The following is a 21,347-nucleotide window of genomic DNA, read 5'->3' as shown; positions in this document are numbered from 1 at the left end:
ACCACGTACTCTCCAGGTTTGACTCGGCTCGTTCACTACTCTGTTGCTCATGGTGTTTCCGTGGGCAACTTCCCCTCTTCCCTTGCTTCTGTGTTCCCTTGTCTGTTTTGTTTGTCGTTCACATAGTGAGCGTAGGGACCGTCGCCCAGTTGTACGCCGTCGCCTAGGACGGACTGTGCAAGTAGGCAGGGACTGATTGGCAGGTAGATTAGGGCTCACCTGTCCGTCTCCCTACTCCGACATTACACAGGGCTTCCAGAATAGGTCAGCGGCTTCTAAACAACCAGCTAGCCCTCCCAGAACCTCACCTACTGCCCAGATCTTCAGGACATAGTCATAGTAGCAGATGAGGCCTTTGGACTCTCCACCCATGTTATGCGCCCCTTTCCCAAGTGTGGTTTGGATGACCGGAGGTGGATATTCAACTATCGACTCACCAGGGCTCGTCGGTATGTTGAGTGTGCCTTTGGTATTCTCGCTAATAAATGGAGAGTCTTCATGTCCACAATACAGATGGATCCGGACAATGTGAACAATGTCATCAAAGCCTGTGTCATCCTGCACAACTTCACACGGATGTATGATTCAACAGGTGATGGTGACATTGAACAGCACATGGCCACTGGAGCATTTAGTGTAGACGAGACACCACAAGGAAGACCAGAAACATCTGGACTCAGAAACCGGGAAGTCTTTGCAGATTATTTTAGGAGCCCTGAGGGAGCAATGCCCAGGCAGCATGACTCTATCTGCTAGAGATGCCATGTGTAAAGTTTGTTTTTGTGTTTCCAGTTAGTTTGCATTGTTTTAGTTTTGTTTGGTTAGTGTAGGGACTCGCAATACAATGACAATCCTTGACGCAGGTTGCGAGCTTTCTTATTTAGGTCAAAATATTAACTTTTAGGTTTTTAATATGCGTTATAAAAATACTTTCCCCATATACAAGGTGTATTTTAAAGATTTTAATATTTTGACCTAAATATCAACTAATACCTAATTTTTGTCCTTTAGGAAAGTATATATATTTTTATTTTTAATAATGATTTTCTAAAATGTATGTGTTCTGGAGTGTTTTTTTCCCCTAAATATAATGTTAATATTTCCTTCTGTGTACACAACACATGCAAAATTCTTTCTCACCCGCCACCAATCATGATAAAAAAAGAAGCGCAATAATTTGGATATCAAATATTATTTTATCCAAAAAATAAAATTAAAAAGTCCAAAACTACAGCGCAACAATGAGGCAGTTCATAACATAAATATATACAATAAAATAAAAAAATTATAAATAAAACATATCAGGAGAGGATGGTTGTCCACTTGCTGTTCTCTCTGAAGGTGTTTGGCCTGCAGATTGCCAAAGAGGTGGATAAGAATAATAAGGCTCCTGTGGGCAGTAATACGTCCCCCTATAAAGATTTTTGGGGTGTGACTCAGGAGACATTTACCTCGGATAATAAGGGCGATGAATTGGCATAGGTGGAGAGGTATAAGTGGATGGTGGCAATGGCTGAGGAGTAGTGTGGCCATAGAGAAGCCAGTGCTCCAGTGCTGCAAAGCACTCCCTGGGGTCATTAGGGGGGGGGGGGGGGTTGCAGCCTCCAATATTAGAATAAAAGTAGAATAGCTGACTGGGTTCTGAAGTGAGGCTCTTGTGGAATGAGGCGCAAATATGGAGCTAGGGTACGGGCGAAAGTGTCCACCTCATCTTTAGGTTTGTTCCTATTTAAGTACTGTAATACCCTGGCTGGCTAGCAGCAGGGGGTTACACCCTTTTCCTCTTGCTGGCGGCAGATGAACGGGCAGCATTTTCAGCAGAGGGAGGGCTACAGACACTATGGCCGGAAGAAGTCCCTGGATTGGCTGGATCATCGGGATCCGGGTGTTCCTGGTCCGGGATAGTTAGTGTGCTCTACTCCACCTCTCTCCTCTACTCTTCCTCCTCATTCTCCTCTAGGTTGTCCTCCGAGCTAAGTTTAGAAAAAAATATTAATATTTTACAATATATTACATGTATTAACAACCTATGTGATTTTTTTATTTTTTTGTATACTTGCGGACGAAGTTCAAAAATCGGGCACAGAAATGCAAGCTGCTGAGTGAATACACCGCGTTCCAAATTATTATGCAAATGTTATTTTTCGCTGATTTTCCTAATTAGTCGATGCAAATGACAGTCAGTATAATCTTCAAGCCATCAACCGTTGGAGTATAATACAAATTTTATTGAACAAATCTCCTTATGATAACAGATTTTTTTTTAGTAGTAAAAAACTCAAAATGCACTGTTTCAAATTATTATGCACAACAGAGATCAAAACATTTTAAGGGTTGTAAAGAGAACTAAAATGGTAATTTGTTGAATTTGCAGCATCAGGAGGTCATATTTACAGAAATCAAAAGCTCTTTCAATCAAAAAAAACTTAACAGGCCAAGTTACATGTTAACATAGGACCCCTTCTTTGATATCACCTTCACAATTCTTGCATCCATTGAATTTGTGAGTATTTGGAAAGTTTCTGCTTGAATATCTTTGCAGGATGTCAGAATAGCCTCCCAGAGGTTCTGTTTGGATGTGAACTGCCTCCCACCCTCATAGATATTTTGCTTGAAGATGCTCCAAAGGTTCTCAATAGGGTTGAGGTCAGGGGAACATGGGGGCCACACCATGAGTTTCTCTCCTTTTATGTCCATAGCAGCCAATGACATAGAGGTATTCTTTGCAGCATGATATGGTGCATTGTCATGCATGAAGGTCATTTTGCTACGGAAGGCACGGTTCTTCTTTTTGTACCACGGAAGAAAGTGGTCAGTCATAAACTCTACGTAATTTGCAGAGGTCATTTTCACACCGTCATTGTTAGGGATCTGCCAGGTACTTCATCTAGGTATACTCCTGGGATTAATCAATCCACACCTGAGGCCAGACCTGTTCGACTGACACCATCTCCCACCAACCAGGGTGGCAGGCTCAGGAGTGGGAGAGCCTATCGCGGCCTGGTCTGTCGGAGTTAGCTCCGCCCCCTGTCCTTTATTACCTGCCCTGTTCTCTCTCTCAGTGCTTGTAATTCTTTTGGATTCCTGGCCCCACTGCTGCTTGCTCCAGCCTGCTTCTGCCGTGCTTCTGCCTTGCTGCAGTTCTGCTTGACCTGCTTTGCTTTGCCCCTGGCTTGCTTCTGTCTCCGTGCCCGCTTGGGTGTACTCACTTCGTCCTGGTCCTGACTGTTCGTTCGCCGCTCCGTTTCCTCGTGGCGTTCCGTGGCTACTGCCCCTTCCCTTGCGTGTTCCCTGTTTGTTTTCCTGTGCACTTAGACAGCGTAGGGACCGCCGCCCAGTTGTACCTCGTCGCCTAGGGCGGGTCGTTGCAAGTAGGCAGGGACAGGGCGGTGGGTAGATTAGGGCTCACTTTCCCTTCACCTCCTTCCTGCCATTACAGTCATGGACCCTAAAGGGGCCTACCAGCTCTCTCCCCATGATCCCAGCCCAAAACATGACTTCGCCACCTCCTTGCTGGTGTCGCAGCCTTGTTGGGACATGGTGGCCATTCACCAACCATCCACTACTCCATCCATCTGGTCCATCCAGGGTTGCACGGCACTCATCGATAAACAACACAGTTTGAAAATTAGTCTTCATGTATTTCTGAGCCCACTGCAACCGTTTCTGCTTGTGAACATTTTTTAGGGGTGGCCGAATAATAGCTTTATGCACACTTGCAAACCTCTGGAGGATCCTACACCTTGAGGTTCGCGGGATTCCAGAGGCACCAGCGGCTTCAAATACCTGTTTGCTGCTTTGCAATAGCATTTCAGCAGCTGCTCTCCTAATCCTATTAATTTGTCTGGCAGAAACCTTCCTCATTATGCCTTTATCTGAACAAACCCGTCTGTGCTCTGAATCAGCCACAAATCTTTTCAGAGTACGATTATCACGCCTAAGTTTTCTTGAAATATCCAATGTTTTCATACCTTGTCCAAGGTATTGCACTATTTCACGCTTTTCGGCAGCAGAGAGATCCTTTTTCTTTCCCATATTGCTTGAAACCTGTGGCCTGCTTAATAATGTGGAATGTCCTTCTTAAGTAGTTTTCCTTTGATTGGGCACACCTGGCAAACTAATTATCACAGGTGTCTGAGATTGATTACAATGATCCAAAGAGCCCTAAGACACAATACCATCCATGAGTTTAATTGAAGAACTAATAATTAAATGTTTATGACACTTAAATCCAATGTGCATAATAATTTGGAACACGGTGTAGATACAGTCTTTCTTTGACGGAGCGGAACCACTTCTTCCTTTGTGTGTCATCTCTCGTCTATATTGGCCCCTAGTGCTTCGTCAGCGGACCTTGATATCATCCACTGTTGAAAAAAACCATATACAGTATACAAACATATATATATATTTATCCGAGGGGCGATGAAACGTTTAAACCTGTTGTACAAGGCCAACATGACATGAATGCTACATTTTCACGGTGACACCAGCTCTATCAGGGGCACATGGTGTGAGGGACTGAAATATGTGTTAACGCTAAAACTTGCTTAACAGGGACACGTGACACAAATATATAAAGGGGGCATCTGTGGAGACAGCTCGTTGATCGGCGCTCGTTTGCTCCTGTCACAAGGAGCTATGTATGGGGACGAGCGCTCGTTACTTCGATCGCTCGTCCCCATACATTATCATCATGTTGGAAGCGCGTCTCCCTGTTTACACAGGGAGATGGGCTGCCAACAACGATAATATTTTAGTTTTTTAAAACGATACGATCAGCAGATGAACAAGCGTTTGGTCGTTCATCTGCTGATTGCTGCCCTGTTTACACAGGGCAATTATCGGGAGCGAGCGCTATATGAACGCTTGTCTTCCTTATTGCCCAGTGTATTCTGCTCTGTAACCAAGGTCCACATGGGCTGTAAACTCGACAGATCATACAAAGGTCATAGAAGAAGATATGACCTATTGTTTGCTATCTGGAGGGTTACTTTAGGAGCAGTTCCAAAGATTTCCCAAAATGCTGACCCAATGAGATGGAAAGATGAACACTGTTAGACCTCAGCTATGATCCTCCAACACTGCTTTTCTAAATTTAAATTCTTTTTTTATGTTCCAACTTTTAAGAAGCCATTCACAGCATTGCCCAGATACCCACATATGCTAAAAGTAACCATGCAGGAACAATTCTCATTATTTCTCCATTAGTCATGTTGTGTTTGTACATAGCACTTTAACAAGCCTCAAACTCCTTTTAGCATATAAAACACAATGATCAGATATTTAACTGTAGTTCATTTATGCTGTTACAGTTACCTTGTTTGATCTTGTAAAGGCTAGTAACTCCAATGTACCATCTGAACGTCGTCTAGACAGTGGGAAAAAGTTGGTGTCACACCATAATATCTTACTGCTATGATTATTTGACTGAAATGTAAAAATGGATAAAGCAGGAACAGGTCATATATACATTTTGTACCAGCTTGACATATTCTGGTTTGTTTGTTTGACCACCACTTCTAGTGTTTGTGGAATGTCTGGTTATGCTGCCTCAGTTTTCTATTTTTGGAGAGATAAAAAGGTCAATGATACCTTGTTTTAGGAAGTCTGGAAGAAACTCAGACCAAGGATGTTATTTTGGCTGACTGAAGTGTCTGATTTTCATTGATGGGAAATACAATAAAATAACATTATTAACTATTGTACTTTTTGCAATGATTTAAAATATGTAATATGTACCTCTCTTTGTGACTATCTATATAAGCACGAATACTCCTGAAATATTACAATGTTATAAAGAATACACAATAAGCTGTCACTTGTTGATTTGTAGAGATTTTCAGCTGTGGTGACTGCCGACTGCCAGAGACTAGATAGGCAGGATAACAGAATTACAAAAGTAATATGAGAAGTGTTCATACACATAAGGCTCTGCTGACATTAATGCGATTGTGGAACAATAAACAGAGGACTGTATTGCAAATGACTGTGTATCCTCTCATATGTAAGTATATACAGTTTCAAGAAAAAAAAGTAAGTGAACCCTTTGGTACTACCTGAATGGATTACTAATAAATATTGTCTAATTGTTATCTAAGTCACAATTAATAGACAAACACAATCTAACTAAAACAATAACACACAAACAGTTGTACTTTATTAAACACATTGAGTAAGTGTACCTCTGTATTAATGACTTCTCCAAGAACTAATGGGCAAAGGGTGTTTCAATTAAGGACATAAGATTGAAGGTGTGGGTTTCACAGGTGCTTTGCCTATTAAATAAAGGCACACAAAGCCTGGTTACTGACAAATCCTTTCTACTTAAAGAGGCTCTGTCACCACATTATAAGTGCCCTATCTCCTACATAAGGAGATCGGCGCTATAATGTAGGTGACAGCAGTGCTTTTTATTTAAAACAAAGATCTATTTTTACCACTTTATTAGCGATTTTAGATTTATGCTAATGAGTTGCTTAATGCCCAAGTGGGCGTATTTTTACTTTAGACCAAGTGGGAGTTGTACAGGGGAGTGTATGACGCTGACCAATCAGCATCATGCACTCCTCTCCATTCATTTACTCAGCGCATAGGCATCCTGCTAGATCCTTATGCGCTGTCTTATACTAACACATTAACAATACTGAAGTGTTTAGGCAGTGAATAGACAGTCCACGGGATGTCTATTCACAATCCCTGCACTTCGTTACTCTGTCTGTGGTAGTTACAGCAGAGGAAGCGTGATCTCGCGAGATCTCGCTGTAAATGACAGGTTACAACGAGATCACGCTTCCTCTGCTGTAACTACCATAGAAACAGTAACGAAGTGCAGAGATTGTGAATATGCCTTGAGGCATAGAACTTTAAGAAGACCTCAGAAGTTGTGTTATAGAAGTGCATGAAGCGGGAAAAAGTTACAAAAGCATTGCTAAAGACCTGGCTGTGCAATCAATCCATGGTTAGACAAATTGTCTACAAATGGAAAAAATTCAGGACTGTTGCTACTCTCCAAAGTACTGGGCATCCTTTTAAGATCACTCCAAGAGCACAACAGGCAATCCTGAAAGTGGTGAGAAAGCAAAAGAACTACTGAAGACTCTACAAACTGCAAAAACCTCTGTTCATGTAGCCACTATTAAAAAAAAACACTGAACAAGAATGGTGTTCATTGAAGGACACCACAAAGGAATCTGCTGCCCTAAGTTTGCCTGAGACCACCTGGATTTTCCACAATGCTTCTGGGAAAATATTTTACGGATAGATGAGACAAAAACCTTTTTATCACAAATGCACAACACTATGTTTGGAGAAAAAACTTTACTGCACAACAACGGCAAAACCTCATCCCAACTGTGAAGCATGGTGGGGGTTAGCACCATGGTTTGGAGCTGCTTTTCTGCCTCAAAGCCTGAGCAATCATTGAGGAATTTTTTTTTTCAAAGGTGTATCAAAACATTTTACAGGAGAATCTAAGGGCAGCAGTCCATGAAAAGACCACAGTGCCCATGTAGATAGTGCCGGAATGCACCATAGTGCCACAGTGCCCACTATAGATTGTGCCCACTTAGATAATGCCAGTGCCCACATGGTACCACAAAGCCCATCTAGTGCCACAGTGCCCACATAGTGCCACAGTGGCCACATATAAAGTGCGATAGTGCCCACATATAAATTGCCAATGCCCACATATAAAGTGGCAATGCCCACATAGTGCCATAGTGTCCATGTAGATAGTGCCAGACACAGTGCCCATGTAGATAACGCCACAGTGTCCCCTGTTGTTAGTGCCCATATAGTGCAACAGTGCCCTTGTAGATAATGCCACCCCCCTGTAATTAGCGCCACACCCCCTGAAGATAGCGCTACACACACCCCACCCTGTAGACAGCGCTGCCCCAAATAGATAGCGCCATTGGAGCTCCCTTTAGGAGCAGATTCCACAGCCAGAGTGTCGACCATGCTCTGGCTGCGGGTTCCACTCCAGGAGGAGCCCTTGACGTCACTGTCCATAATATAGTCTAGGAAGTAAGAGGATTAGTTAGGGAACATTTTGGCTGGTGCACGCGCTGGCCATTTAAGGCCAGGGACGAGCGCGCGTGCACCCTAGAAGCAGGGTGAAACAGACGCGAGAATTGGCATCTCCTTGGAGGGAGATGCCGAGTAGCTCCTAGTGTTCCATGGCTGCTGGTAAGTATAGCGTGCCGGCGTTCACCAACACAACAAAACACCCTGACAGGCTGCAATTTAAATCCCAGCCATTGGGTGTCAACACATAAACACATATAGCATAGACATCTCATGACAGAGTATCACAAAATCAAGTTTTGTTTTGTTCTTTTTAAAGCTGGTAATCTCACACCATACATCTCAGAATATGTTGAGATAACAGTATAGGTAAGGAAGGATGACACATCTGTAGTTACAGTTGAGAAATAAGGATTTCACAATGACTCAGAAAGTTAACATACATTAAAATACTCTCTGCAGTTGTAACTTACCTCTCACTCAGCCTTTTTAATTTTCACGTGAGTTATTGGTAGGACCAAATGCATATTACTATGGATTATAGGGAAGGTTTGAGAGATGAGTCCAGGTGCACAATGAGGATAAGGGATATAAAAGCCCATGTTTTCTCCTGTAGTTTCCTATGTTCTAGAAAGCTGAAGTCCAAGATTTCATTAGATAATGATTTGACAGAAAGTCTCAAGTAGTGAGTCTTTCTCTACAACCCAAGGTCATTTTTTTTTCAACAAGAGCAGTCTTTATTTGTTGTGAAACCCTATCTGACAAAGACAAATTTGGCAATAAGATTTAGGACCTCCATGGGTGATTGTTAAATCCTACTGCTAACACTATATAAACATGAGTTCTCAATGTAGATGCTGGCTACATACCAAAAAAGATTGAGTTAAAGAGGCTCTGTCACCACATTATAAGTGCCCTATCTCCTACATAAGGAGATCGGCACTATAATGTAGGTGACAGTAATCTATTTTAAACCACTTTATTAGCGATTTTTAGCTTTATGCTAATGAGTTTCTTAATGCCCAAGTGGGCGTGTTTTTACATTCGACCAAGTGGGCGTTGTACAGAGGAGTGTATGACGCTGACCAATCAGTGACCAGTCAGCGTCATACACTCCTCTCCATTCATTTACACAGCAGCATCGCGTTCTTACTAGAACGCGATGTGTAGCCACATACACAGACATTAACGTTAATCAAGTGTCCTGATAATGAATATACATGAGCTCCAGCTTGGACGTCATGTGTATTCATAATCCTGACACTTCTGAATCTTTTCTGTGAGATTCCAAAAAGCCACGCGTAATCTCGCGAGATTATGATCTAAACGAGATTTTGTTTCCCTTGCTGGAAATATCACAGAAAAGATTCAGAAGTGTCAGGATTCTGAATACACATGACGTCCAGGCTGGAGGTCATGTATATTCATTATCAGGACACTTGATTAACGTTAATGCCTGTTTATGTGGCAGCACATCGTGTTCTAGTAAGAACGCGATGCTGCTGTGTAAATGAATGGAGAGGAGTGCATGATGCTGATTGGTCAGCGTCATACACTCCTCTGTACAATGCCCATTTGGTTGAAAATAAAAACACGCCCACTTGGGCATTAAGAAATTCATTAGCATAAATCTAAAATCGCTAATAAAGTGGTAAAAATAGATCGTTTTTTAAAATAAAAAGTATTACTGTCACCTACATTATAGCGCCGATCTCCTTATGTAGGAGATAGAGCACTTATAATGTGGTGACAGAGCCTCTTTAAAATACCATGCCTGATGAGGAGACCCCAAAAGCTTGGAGTTGAACATCATTTTTTTAATTTCAGTTAGCCATTAACATGTATCATAACTGCAGTTCTTTTGTTTCTTCTATTGAAACAATGAAAAAAATAAAAGCATTGAAGTCAGCTGTTTATATGCAAAACCCGAACCTGAGTTATAAGGTAAGAGGTTTGTGCCCCCATCTCATTAAATATATATTTTTAACAAACAGTTTCATTTCACCATCGACCTTGTTGTATTTGTTATATAAACATAAAGAGAATATGTGTTGATTGTACCTCTGCTGTATTAGATATTTTCATGAGATAATTCGGCAAATACAAACGAGAAGATTTTAGAGTCAGGTTTTTAAGGACAAGAACCTGAAGGTCTGTAATAGTTTAAGGCTATGTTCACACGGGGTATTTTGCCGAGTTTTTTGACGCGGAAACCGCGTCGCAAAACTCGTCAAAAACGGCCCGAAAATGCCTCCCATTGATTTCAATAGGAGGCGTCGGCGTCTTTTTCCCGCGAGCAGGGAAAAATAAGCGACATGCCCTATCTTCAGGCGCTTCCGCCTCTGACCTCCCATTGACTTCAATGGGAGGCAGAGAAAGCATATTTCGTGCTGTTTTATGCCCGCGGCGCTCAATGGCCGTGGGCGAAAAACGGCGCGAAAAACTGCGAAAATCTGCGTGCAGGGAGAGGAATATCTGCCTCAAACTTCCAAATGGAATTTTGAGGCAGATATTCCTCCTGCAAAATACCCCGTGTGAACATAGCCTAATAGTTTTAATTTAGGTTGTAATAGTTTAATTTCATGATCGACCTTGTTGTATTTTTGATGTAAACATAGAGAGAACATGTGTTGATTGTACCTCTGCTGTATTAGATATTTTCATGAGATAATTTTGCAAGTACAAACGAGAAGATTTTAGAATTCAGGTTTTTTAAGGACAAGAACCTGAAGGTCTGTAGATATGACTCTGATGTCAATACATCTGTTTGTATAATTGCTGTAAAACAACAACACAATAAAAATCCCTATAACAGTTAGGAAGAGAGAAATGATATCACAGCATAACATAGATACAGGCCGATGTTCTGTGTTTACTCCATGGCATGGAATAATACAATTTGTCTGCCGTTTACATAAAAAAAATCCTACCTGAAATACATATCAATGTATTGTATGTTGAACAAAAGGTAGAATTGTTCAGCAAATAATATTAGATAAAAGTCAATTATCAGGGCCAAAAGATTCAAAGACAGAGCCTAATATTAGATAAAAGTCAATTATCAAATAAAAGAAAAAATCTAAATATCACTAAGTCTAACATACACATTAGGATGAAAGTTTTAATTTACATGAAGCAACTATCATTTAGTTTTAGGGCACTGGTGTTCAAGGTACAGTGCTAGCTTTTACATTTAATGTTAAATACTTTGGTGGGTCCAATGCATAAAGGGGTTGTCTCATGAAGACAACCTCTGTCCATATGCCCTATTTGAGGGGTCCAAACTTTATGAGACAGAACGGAGAGATAATATGTAAGATCTGAATGACCGACCATGTAATACTACATTTCCCCTACAGAGGTCACTGTAGAAAAAATGTCTGGCTGGTTAAAATCCCCTAGGGGGACTATTAAAAAGTGTAAAAAAAAAACGTAATAAAGTTTTCAGTAGTGAAAAAAAACATAAATATATATTAAGGCTGGGTTCACATGTAGCGTAAATATTGCAGATTTTCTGCAAAGGATTTAGTTGTGGAAAATCCGCAGCATAATACAGAAGCATCAGTGTGGAAGAGATTTGAACTGATTTTTTTGTGCGGCTTTTCCCCATTTAATTCAATGGTGAAGTAAAACTCGCAACAAATAGCAGAGGTTGCGATTTTTGCGGTGGAAAAGCTGCAATTCCACCTCAAAAATCTCAGAAAAAAATCTTATACTTACCCAGAGTGCTTCTTTGTCCAAGCCGGCCTTCAATCACAGTCTGCAGCGGTCACATGGGATGAAATGTCATTGCAGGAGGGATGCGTCGCCATGGCTACGGGTAAGTATGAAACTTTTTTACGAGCAGTTTTCCGCAGCGGACATTCCAGCTAAAAAAGTGCACCACTTTGCAGTGCAGTTTTTTGGCTGTTTGGATTTCTCATTCACAAGCGCAGCTTCCCCTCTGCTCTTCCCCTGGTTCAGTGGTCGTTTTAAATAATCATGCCCACACAATCACATCTCAAAGCATCATTAAAATGAAACGGGGTCAGTTTGTACTGCACATGTCCAGCTAGCTGTGACAGGGAGAGGATTCTGGGCATGCGCAGTAATCATCATAATTGAGGAGAAAGCGCAGCTTGCATAGAAGATCGCTGGATAACTTCATTGACTCACCTGGATATTCGCAGAATTCATAGAAAATGCTCGTTCACGAGAGTACAGAGCAGGGGCTGCTGAGTGAGATTCAGTGAGCATTTAAAAGATATGTTTAATTTTTCAAATACATAGAATGCAATTGAAAAAAATCGATGCCAAGGTGCGCATAACCTTTATTGGCCTTTTAAGTCTTGCAATCTCCGGACCCTGCTTCTACTTTAAAATGCTGGGAGACATGGGAGAAGATACAGTATATCACCATTACCTTACTTCTAATGTGTTCTTTGCAGAATTTTGCTTGGCTTCACTGCCTCTTGGCCCTATTACAGTTGCATTCGAAGCATAGAAGATTGACGGCAGAGAAAGGCCACATGGCCACCTAATCTGCACTTATATTATTTATTTTTTATTTATTTTTTATTTTAGGATAGATATATGTTTATCCCAGGCATGTTTAAATTTACGTACTCTTTATTATCCAATTAATCTTTGAGTAAAATAATATTTTCTGACATTGCTAACATTGCTTTTCCCCCCAACTAATTTCAGAAGGCTCAATTTTCATAACAAGGACTGATAAACATAACTAAGAATGTCAAACATGTAAGTTTCTCAAACATTCCCAGCATAAGTTTTTGTCTTACAGAGAGAAAATATAGAATGGATTCTTCTTACACATTTTACTCACTTTCACAGTTATTCATAGTGTTGTCATACTCCTGATGATGCATTTTCATGTTGAAATGCACGTCCAATATTACTCTTTACTCTATGTACCACGGGCAGAAAAAAAACAGCAGGGAGCTCTCGTACAAGAATAGCATATGGGCTCCTTGCCCCCAATAGCTCATCATCGAGCACACCCCTTATGTTTCTCTAACAATCCACCAGTAATAGGGAGCCATGAAATTCATTAGCTCAGTCACTTACAATCTAATAAACAGAAGAAAGCTGCTAGCTACCTTAAAGGTGGCAGTGGGCCCCTTTACCTTATGGGTCCCTGTGCATATGCTATGTCCACCCCTGCTATGTATGTAATATTCATTTCATAATCCATGAAACTAAAGTAAAAAAAATAAAAATCTTTCATTATCTAATTTCAAAGGAAAAGTCATATTTATATAAGTACCCACTGGACCTTGGTCAATGAAAATAATGAAGACCACAAAAATATTCCATCAACCTGCAAAGTTGTTTTCGTAAAGATGGCACTCTGATGGGAAATTTCTCCTTAGTAAGTTGGTCATAACATGTATTACTCTATATTGCAACCAATTTTTATTTTGATGGCGGCATGTAAACAGCACATTCAGAAAACTTTAATGCACTGGACAGACAGTCACTCCTATATATTGCGTGAGTCGTAAAGTCTGGGCATTGGGTTATCCAAACAATTATATGAAGCATTAATTGGTATTTATTTACTTTTTTAAATTTTGTTTAGAGACGTGCTAGCCCAGGAGGAATTTTCCCTAAGATGTTTTCTCCAAGGATACAGACAGTTTGTGTTCTGTAGGATCATTTCTTATTCTGCTTACATTGCTTGAGTTACAAGTTCCAAAATTTAAGGCTTAAAACTTCAATTAGGTCATATAAATAAAAAATTATGGTATAACCAAGCATTGGATTCAATGCATTTTTCAGAAACAAGAAGGGATATGTGTTTGATCCCCCAAGTCCCAACCCCCCTTCACAACAAAATAGTTTGGTTTTATATGTTTAAATGCTTCAGTTTTCAAGAGCTATTACCCTCTCCTCTTTCAGTTAATCTGGATTGTTTTACAAAGGTTAAAAAGTTAAAAACCACTACAAAAACAAAAGTGCAAATACAGATACTAATCAGAATAGATAAAGTGAAATCAAGCACAAGCCATAAAACACTGATTAAGACGTAGACAAATGATGGAGTCTAAGGAAGATAGACTATTCAATGACTATTCTTTTTTCTTTAGTGCAAAGATGTTATCATGTTAGTGCAGAAGTTCATTTTTGTGTCATTCTAAAGGTCAACCACAAAAACGTCAGAATTAAAGAGGCTCTGTCACCACATTATAAGTGCCCTATCTCCTACATAAGGAGGTTGGCGCTATAGTGTAGGTAACAGTAGTGCTTTTTATTTAGAAAAACAATCTATTTTTACCAAGTTATGAGCGATTTTAGCTTTATGCTAATTACTTTCTTAATGCACAACTGGGCGTTTTTACTTTTGAGCAAGTGGGCGTTGTAAAGAGGAGTGTATGATGCTGACCAATCAGCGTCATACACTTTTCTACATTAATTTACTCAGCGCATAGTGCTCCTGCATTGTTCATTATGTGCTGTCACATACAACCACATTAACGATACTGAAGTGCCTTGACAGTGAATAGACATTCCTTCCAGCCAGGACGGGATGTCTATTCACAATCCCGACACTTCGGTAACGTTTGTATGGGACTTACAGCACAGCAAAGTGTAATCTCGCTGTAAGATGTCATTTACATCGTGATCTCGCGAGATTACACTTTGCTGTGCTGTAAATCCTACACAAACGTTACCGAAGTGTCGGGATTGTGAATAGACATCCCGTCCTGGAGGTGATGTCTATTCACTGTCAAGACACTTCAGTAATGTTAATGTGTAAGTAAGAGACTGCGCATACTGATCTAGCAAGATTACATGAATGGAGAGAAGTGTATGATGCTGATTGGTCAGCATCATACACTCCTCTTTACAATGCCCACTTGGTCAAAAGTATAAACACGCCAAGTTTGGCATTAAGAAAGTAATTAGCATAAAGCTAAAATCGCTAATAACTTGGTGAAAATACATAGTTTTTCTTAATAAAAAAACACTGCTGTTACCTACATTATAGCACCCATCTCCTTATGTAGGAGATAGGGCACTTATAATGTGGTGACAGAGCCTCTTTAAAGAGGCTCTGTCACCAGATTTTGCAACCCCTATCTGCTATTGCAGCAGATAGGCGCTGCAATGTAGATTACAGTAACGTTTTTATTTTTAAAAAACGAGCATTTTTGGCCAAGTTATGACCATTTTTGTAGTTATGCAAATGAGGCTTGCAAAAGTCCAAGTGGGTGTGTTTAAAAGTAAAAGTCCAAGTGGGCGTGTATTATGTGCGTACATCGGGGCGTTTTTATTACTTTTACTAGCTGGGCGCTCTGAAGAGAAGTATCATCCACTTCTCTTCACAACGCCCAGCTTCTGGCAGTGCAGACACAGCGTGTTCTTGAGAGATCACGCTGTGACGTCACTCATAGGTCCTGCATCGTGTCAGACGAGCGAGGACACCGGCACCAGAGGCTTCAGTTGATTCTGCAGCAGCATCGGCGTTTGCAGGTAAGTCGATGTAGCTACTTACCTGCAAACGCTGATGCTGCTGCAGAATCAACTGTAGCCTCTGGTGCCGATGTGGCCGACACGATGCAGGACCTATGAGTGACGTCACAGATCTGCACTGCCAGAAGCTGGGCGTTCTGAAGAGAAGTGGATGATACTTCTCATCAGAACGCCCAGCTAGTAAAAGTAGTAAACACGCCCCGATGTACGCACATAATACACGCCCACTTGGACTTTTACTTTTAAACACACCCACTTGGACTTTTGCAAGCCTCATTTGCATAACTACAAAAATGGTCATAACTTGGCCAAAAATGCTCGTTTTTTAAAAATAAAAACGTTACTGTAATCTACATTGCAGCGCCTATCTGCTGCAATAGCAGATAGGGGTTGCAAAATCTGGTGACAGAGCCTCTTTAAGTAATGATGGAAAGTTCAGTGAATGGTCACATCATAGTTTTCCAATGCTTTGCTTCCATATAGGATAAGAATGCCTAGCTGGTAGCCCATTATCCATAAATATTGCCTTCCACCATTCCCAACATCTTTTATGCATGTAACATGATGCCCTCTTAATATAAAACATGGACAGAACAGTGACAAAAATACTCACTTACTAACCTTAACCCCTTCCCGACATTTGACGTATCCATACGCCAAAGTCGGGTAGGGGAAGCATGGAGCGGGCTCACGCAGTCTGCCGGTCTCGGCTGTATGTTACAGCTGACACTTCAGAGTAACTAGCGGCATCACGCTCGAGTGCGATCCCGCTAGTTTAACTCGTTAAATGCTGCAGTCAATACCGACCGCAGCATTTAAATCGGCAGAAAGAGGGGGGCGACCCCCTCTAACAGCTCATCGCGCCCCCCGCAATGCAATCGCGGGGGGTCGATGGTTGTTATGGCTGCCTGGGGGCTTATTGAAGTCCCTCAGGTCCGCCATCTTTGTACACCTATTAAGCCTTTTTGACCCCTATCGGCTTCCGTAGCTGCATCTGGTTGCCTTGACTCCAGGGATGCTTCGGCGGCGCCTGTGTACCAGTGTGACCTGCAGCACGAGGGCTGGTTCTATTTTTTACATTCTTTTTTTACATGTATATTTATACCCTGTTAGAAGTAACTATTTTATAATGTCTATTTTTAAAGGAATTTGTTTTTAGTATATTTCCCATGTCTAACCGATCATTTGACGATCTGTTTAGCATCTTAATGTACTGTAATTACACAGTTTTTTTTATAGAAGGATGCTTGTTGTATTTTTTGCTTTCATATATATTTTTACATATATTTAAGGTTTATATAGAATAATCTTCTTGTCAAATTGTTACGATTTTGACCTTTATCCTTGCCAGATGACGTCACTAGGGTACTTTGACCCCGGTCACATTGGCGGCTTTTTTAATAACTTGATGTATTTAAGTATGGATGACTGTATAGATATTTTATATGGCCTGAGGAAGATGCCGGTACGGTATCGAAACGCGTAGCCACGATTATAATAAATAGTTATTTACTATCTGTGTCCCTTATTACTAAGTAGCAGGGCCATTTATGATCCATTTTTTCACATTTAAACATTATTCTTGGGATAGGTCATCAATATCAGATGGATGGGTGTCCGACTCCCAGTACACCCGTCGATCAGCTGACTAAAGGGGCCGCATGCTGTAGCCTGTTTATACGGGAGCATACCAGGCACAGCACTGTACATAATGTTTACTAGGCACAGCACTGTACACATCCATAGTGGCTGTGCCTGGGATTGCAGTTCTGGTCCCATGCAAGTGAATGAGACTTTGCTGCAATCCCAGGCACCGCTGCTATGGATATGTACCGTGCTGTGCCTAGTAAACATTGAAGAGGCTATTCGGCGGCCCCTTTAGTGAGCAGATAAAATGCCTGGAGAAACCATTCTCCTAAGTAAACAATGAAGAATGATAATTTCCTTATCAACTTAAACCTAAATTTGGTATAAATTTTGTATACTAACGGATATCAATGCTAAATGCAAGAAACCTGGACACTTGGATGACCAATAGACATCTGCAGTGTCCTCCTCCAACTTTTTTAGGCTATTATCTGTTCTGGAACCCGTCCTGAAACAACCCAATCCCTGACTTGCAACCTCTTTTTGTATATATTTTTTCTTCTTTCTCTCTCCACCTTCCCCAACCTTTTCCTCCTACTCTCTTCTTACCTTCCTTGACCATTCCAAACCTACCCCTGCTATCTTATAGTACAAATTCAGTCACTTATTCTGGTTACACTTCTACCATCTTTTTTACTGCATTGTAGTACTACAGTTCCTCTCTGCTTTTTCCTTTTGGATTCATAATTTGGAAGTCTAAAACCCTATTCTTTTTATAATACATGTTATTCAATAAATTCTTTCCTGATTTTACTCTAAACCAAGAAACAGTTTAAACAAGAAAAAAAGAACATCAAATAGCTATGTTTAAAAAAGATCATAAAAGTGTCACTTTTCTTTTAAACCCATGAATGTTGATTCTTTCTGTCATCAGTAAGAGAAGCAGCTGCTACAGACCTGATAGTTGAAAAGATACAAAGTCGATATGAGTTGACACTATTCAGTAGCGCAGCTGGGATAGTAGTCAGGCAAGGCAGGTATCCAGAACTCAACCTAGCAGGGGCTTGACATACAAAGACATTAGTCACAGAACCAGAAACCCATCAGGGCAGAACATAGGGCTAAAACTGGGATAAGGAGTAAGGATAGAATGTAGCTGTGAGAGGAAACAGAATTTGCAAGCACCAATTGAGTATTCTTGAGATAAAGTGAGCGTTTACTACGATTCTGTATATGCAAGGTTAAAGTGTTATTCCAACCATAAGCATCTATCACCTATCTAGCTGGGACCCCCACCAATTGCTAGAATGAGAGACCTGGTCCCCCATTCCCCCATCTGCACGATGACAGCCAGGAGGGGTTTGAATGGAGCAGCAGTCAAGCATTTGCGTTGACACTCCATTCAAACTCTAAGAGAGTAACTGAAACAGCCGTGCTCTGCACATTTGTTCCTCACTGATCTAACCGTGCTCTGCACAGTTGTTCCCCACTGATCTAACATTTATCCAGTGGAGAAGCTTCCTGATTGCTATACTGACAGTATGTAATGAATATAAAATCTTATTTTGCCTGTATTCCCCAGAAGTATAGAGACCACCGAATATCAGCATGTTCTACAATTCTTGCAGTTCAGTGATCTTCGCCCAAAATTTCGTTCCTTTCATTTCACTTGCTGCAAATATTTGACTATTGCTCCTAACATGATGAGACAGATTTATTAAGCTGTCTAAGATTCAACACCATAAATCTAGATAAGGCTTCGTTCACATCTGCGTCAGGGCTCTGTTCTGGCCTTCTGTCTGAGCTTTCCGTTAGAATGGAGCCCTGACTGAAAGAAACGGAAACCATAGGTTTCCGTTTCCATCACCATTGATTTCAATGGTGACGGATCCAATGTTGTGCAAGGGTTCCGCTGTTTTGACGGAAGCAATACCGTAGTCGACCGTTTTTTTCAGTCAGAGCTCCGTTCTGACGGAACGCTCCAACGGAACGCCAGAACAGAGCCCTAACACAGATGTGAACGAAGCCTAAGGTAGTTTGAAGGTGTGCCAAATTTATCACAGTGGCGCACACTGTATAATAAATTTGGTGCATATTGCTAGACTCTATTCTCTTCCTCATACCAACTCTTGCTCTGCTTAGTTTTCTTTTAGTGCCCTTTGGCATATTTTAAGCCACATCCCACTCATTAAGCCACCCCCCTTTTACACTTTTAAAGGGTCTAGTGAGATGCAAACATCTGTTCTTAAATTAGTCTAAAATAAAATGTACCAAACTGATCCAAAATGTGGAAAATTTTTTGACACATTCTAGACGCAGACACAGTAGCAAATCTGCCCCGATGAATTCAAGATTTTATAGCAACCAAACTGGTAGCCACTACAGAAAGCACTGTAATGTGTAGAATCTAAAACCATTATTAACAAAGCCACAATCAATAACCCCTTCCCGACATCCGCCGTATATATACGGTGCACGCTGGGTTGGGGGAATATGGAGCGGGCTCACAGGCTGAGCCCGTTCCATAGAGCGAGTGTGTCGGCTGTTTGTTGCAGCCGACACTTCCGGGTAATGAGCGGGATCCCGTTCGACCACGATCCCGCTTGTTTAACCCGTTAAATGCTGCCGTCAATAGCGATAGCGGAATTTAAATGACTAAAAACAGGGGGCGACCCCCTGTAACGTCCCAACGGCCCCCTCCGCGGGGAAATCAGGGGGTGCCATTGGTTGGCATGACAGTCTGGGGGCCTGATGAAATCCCCCAGGTCCACTATCTTTGTACTCCTATGAAGCCCTGCCTCTGGCAGGGCTTCATAGGAGACTGTCAGAATCACGATATACAGCAATACATTAGTATTGCAGTATATCGTGCAAGCGATCTAATGTTCGCTGGTTAAAGTCCCCCAGGGGGATAAGTAAAAAACAGTAAAATAACGTTTTTTTTAATAAATAAAAAAATTCAAAGTTAAAAAAAAACCTTTTCCCATTTTCCCTCAAGCACAATGTAAAAAAAATAAAAAGCTAACATAACTGATATTGACGCGTCCGTAAAAGTCTGAATTATTACAATATATCATTATTTAATCCGCATGGTGAACGTCGTAAAAAATAAAAACCCAAAAATTAAAAACATCATAATTGCTGTTTTTTGGTCCCTTCATCTCCCACAAAAAATAAAAGGGATCAAAAAGTCTCACGTACCCCAAAATGGTACCAATATAAACTACAGCTCGCCCCGCAAAAAATAAGCCCTCATACTGCTAAATCGACGGAAAAATAAAAAAGTTATGGCTCTCAGAATATGGCGACAAAACTCAAATTTAGTTTTTAGCAATCAGTTTTTTCCTTGTAAAAGTAGTAAAACAGAAAGAAAACTATATAAATTTGGTATCGCTGTAATCGTATTGACCCGCAGAATAAAGTTAACATGCTGTTTTTACTGTACGGTGAACGCCGTAAAAACAAAAGCGCCCAAAAGATTGATGAATCGCTGTTTTTTTCCTATTCCACCCCACATATATATTTTTTCTCGTTTCCCACTACATTATATGGTACAAAAAATGGTGCTGTGAAAATCTACAACTCGTCCCGCAAACAACAAGCCCCCATACGGCAATATTGATGGAAAAATAAAAAGTTATGGCTTTTGCTTGATTACCATGTTAAAAGGGCTCTATAGTTATAATGCAGAGTTAATTTCACAGAGCTATAACAGTGAACACAGTTTGCAATACATGATATTAAAAAATCTCTTAAAATTAACTTCAGACCTAATTCAAGCTTGCTTATGTGAATATAGACAGCGCTTTTTCTCGTACATTCAATGTATTTGCTATGCTTGGAATGCTTGTGATTTTTGAAGTGTTTGTGCACAGCTTATATTCTTAGAACTCATAGAAAATTGTCTATTTGTACAAATCTTAAGTGTCCCCCTTTGAAAATGTGAAAAGATCTGTATTGTATGGTAGTGGTAAGCTGGTAAGGGCATCCTGTTCCTTCTTTGGTATTGTATAGTATACCACTTGTACCTCTAGTTAGTGCTTCTTAAAGATTCACAAAGGCCTCACATAATTGATGCTACGTCAGTTTTGGAGTATTTTGCTAATAATTTCCTTTCATGCAATTCTAAATGTATTTGCTAAGTGGGATATAGTCAAGGGTTTTTGTTCAATGATTAGTTTTGCTTCTTGATTTTTTTATGCATTAGTGTAATATTTTTGATTTTAGAAAATACCTGAGAAGTACATAATAAATAT

Source organism: Rhinoderma darwinii, chromosome 6 (genome assembly GCF_050947455.1).
Source record: "Rhinoderma darwinii isolate aRhiDar2 chromosome 6, aRhiDar2.hap1, whole genome shotgun sequence".
Classification (NCBI taxonomy): Eukaryota; Metazoa; Chordata; class Amphibia; order Anura; family Rhinodermatidae; genus Rhinoderma; species Rhinoderma darwinii.
Note: the sequence above shows the minus strand (reverse complement) of the source record.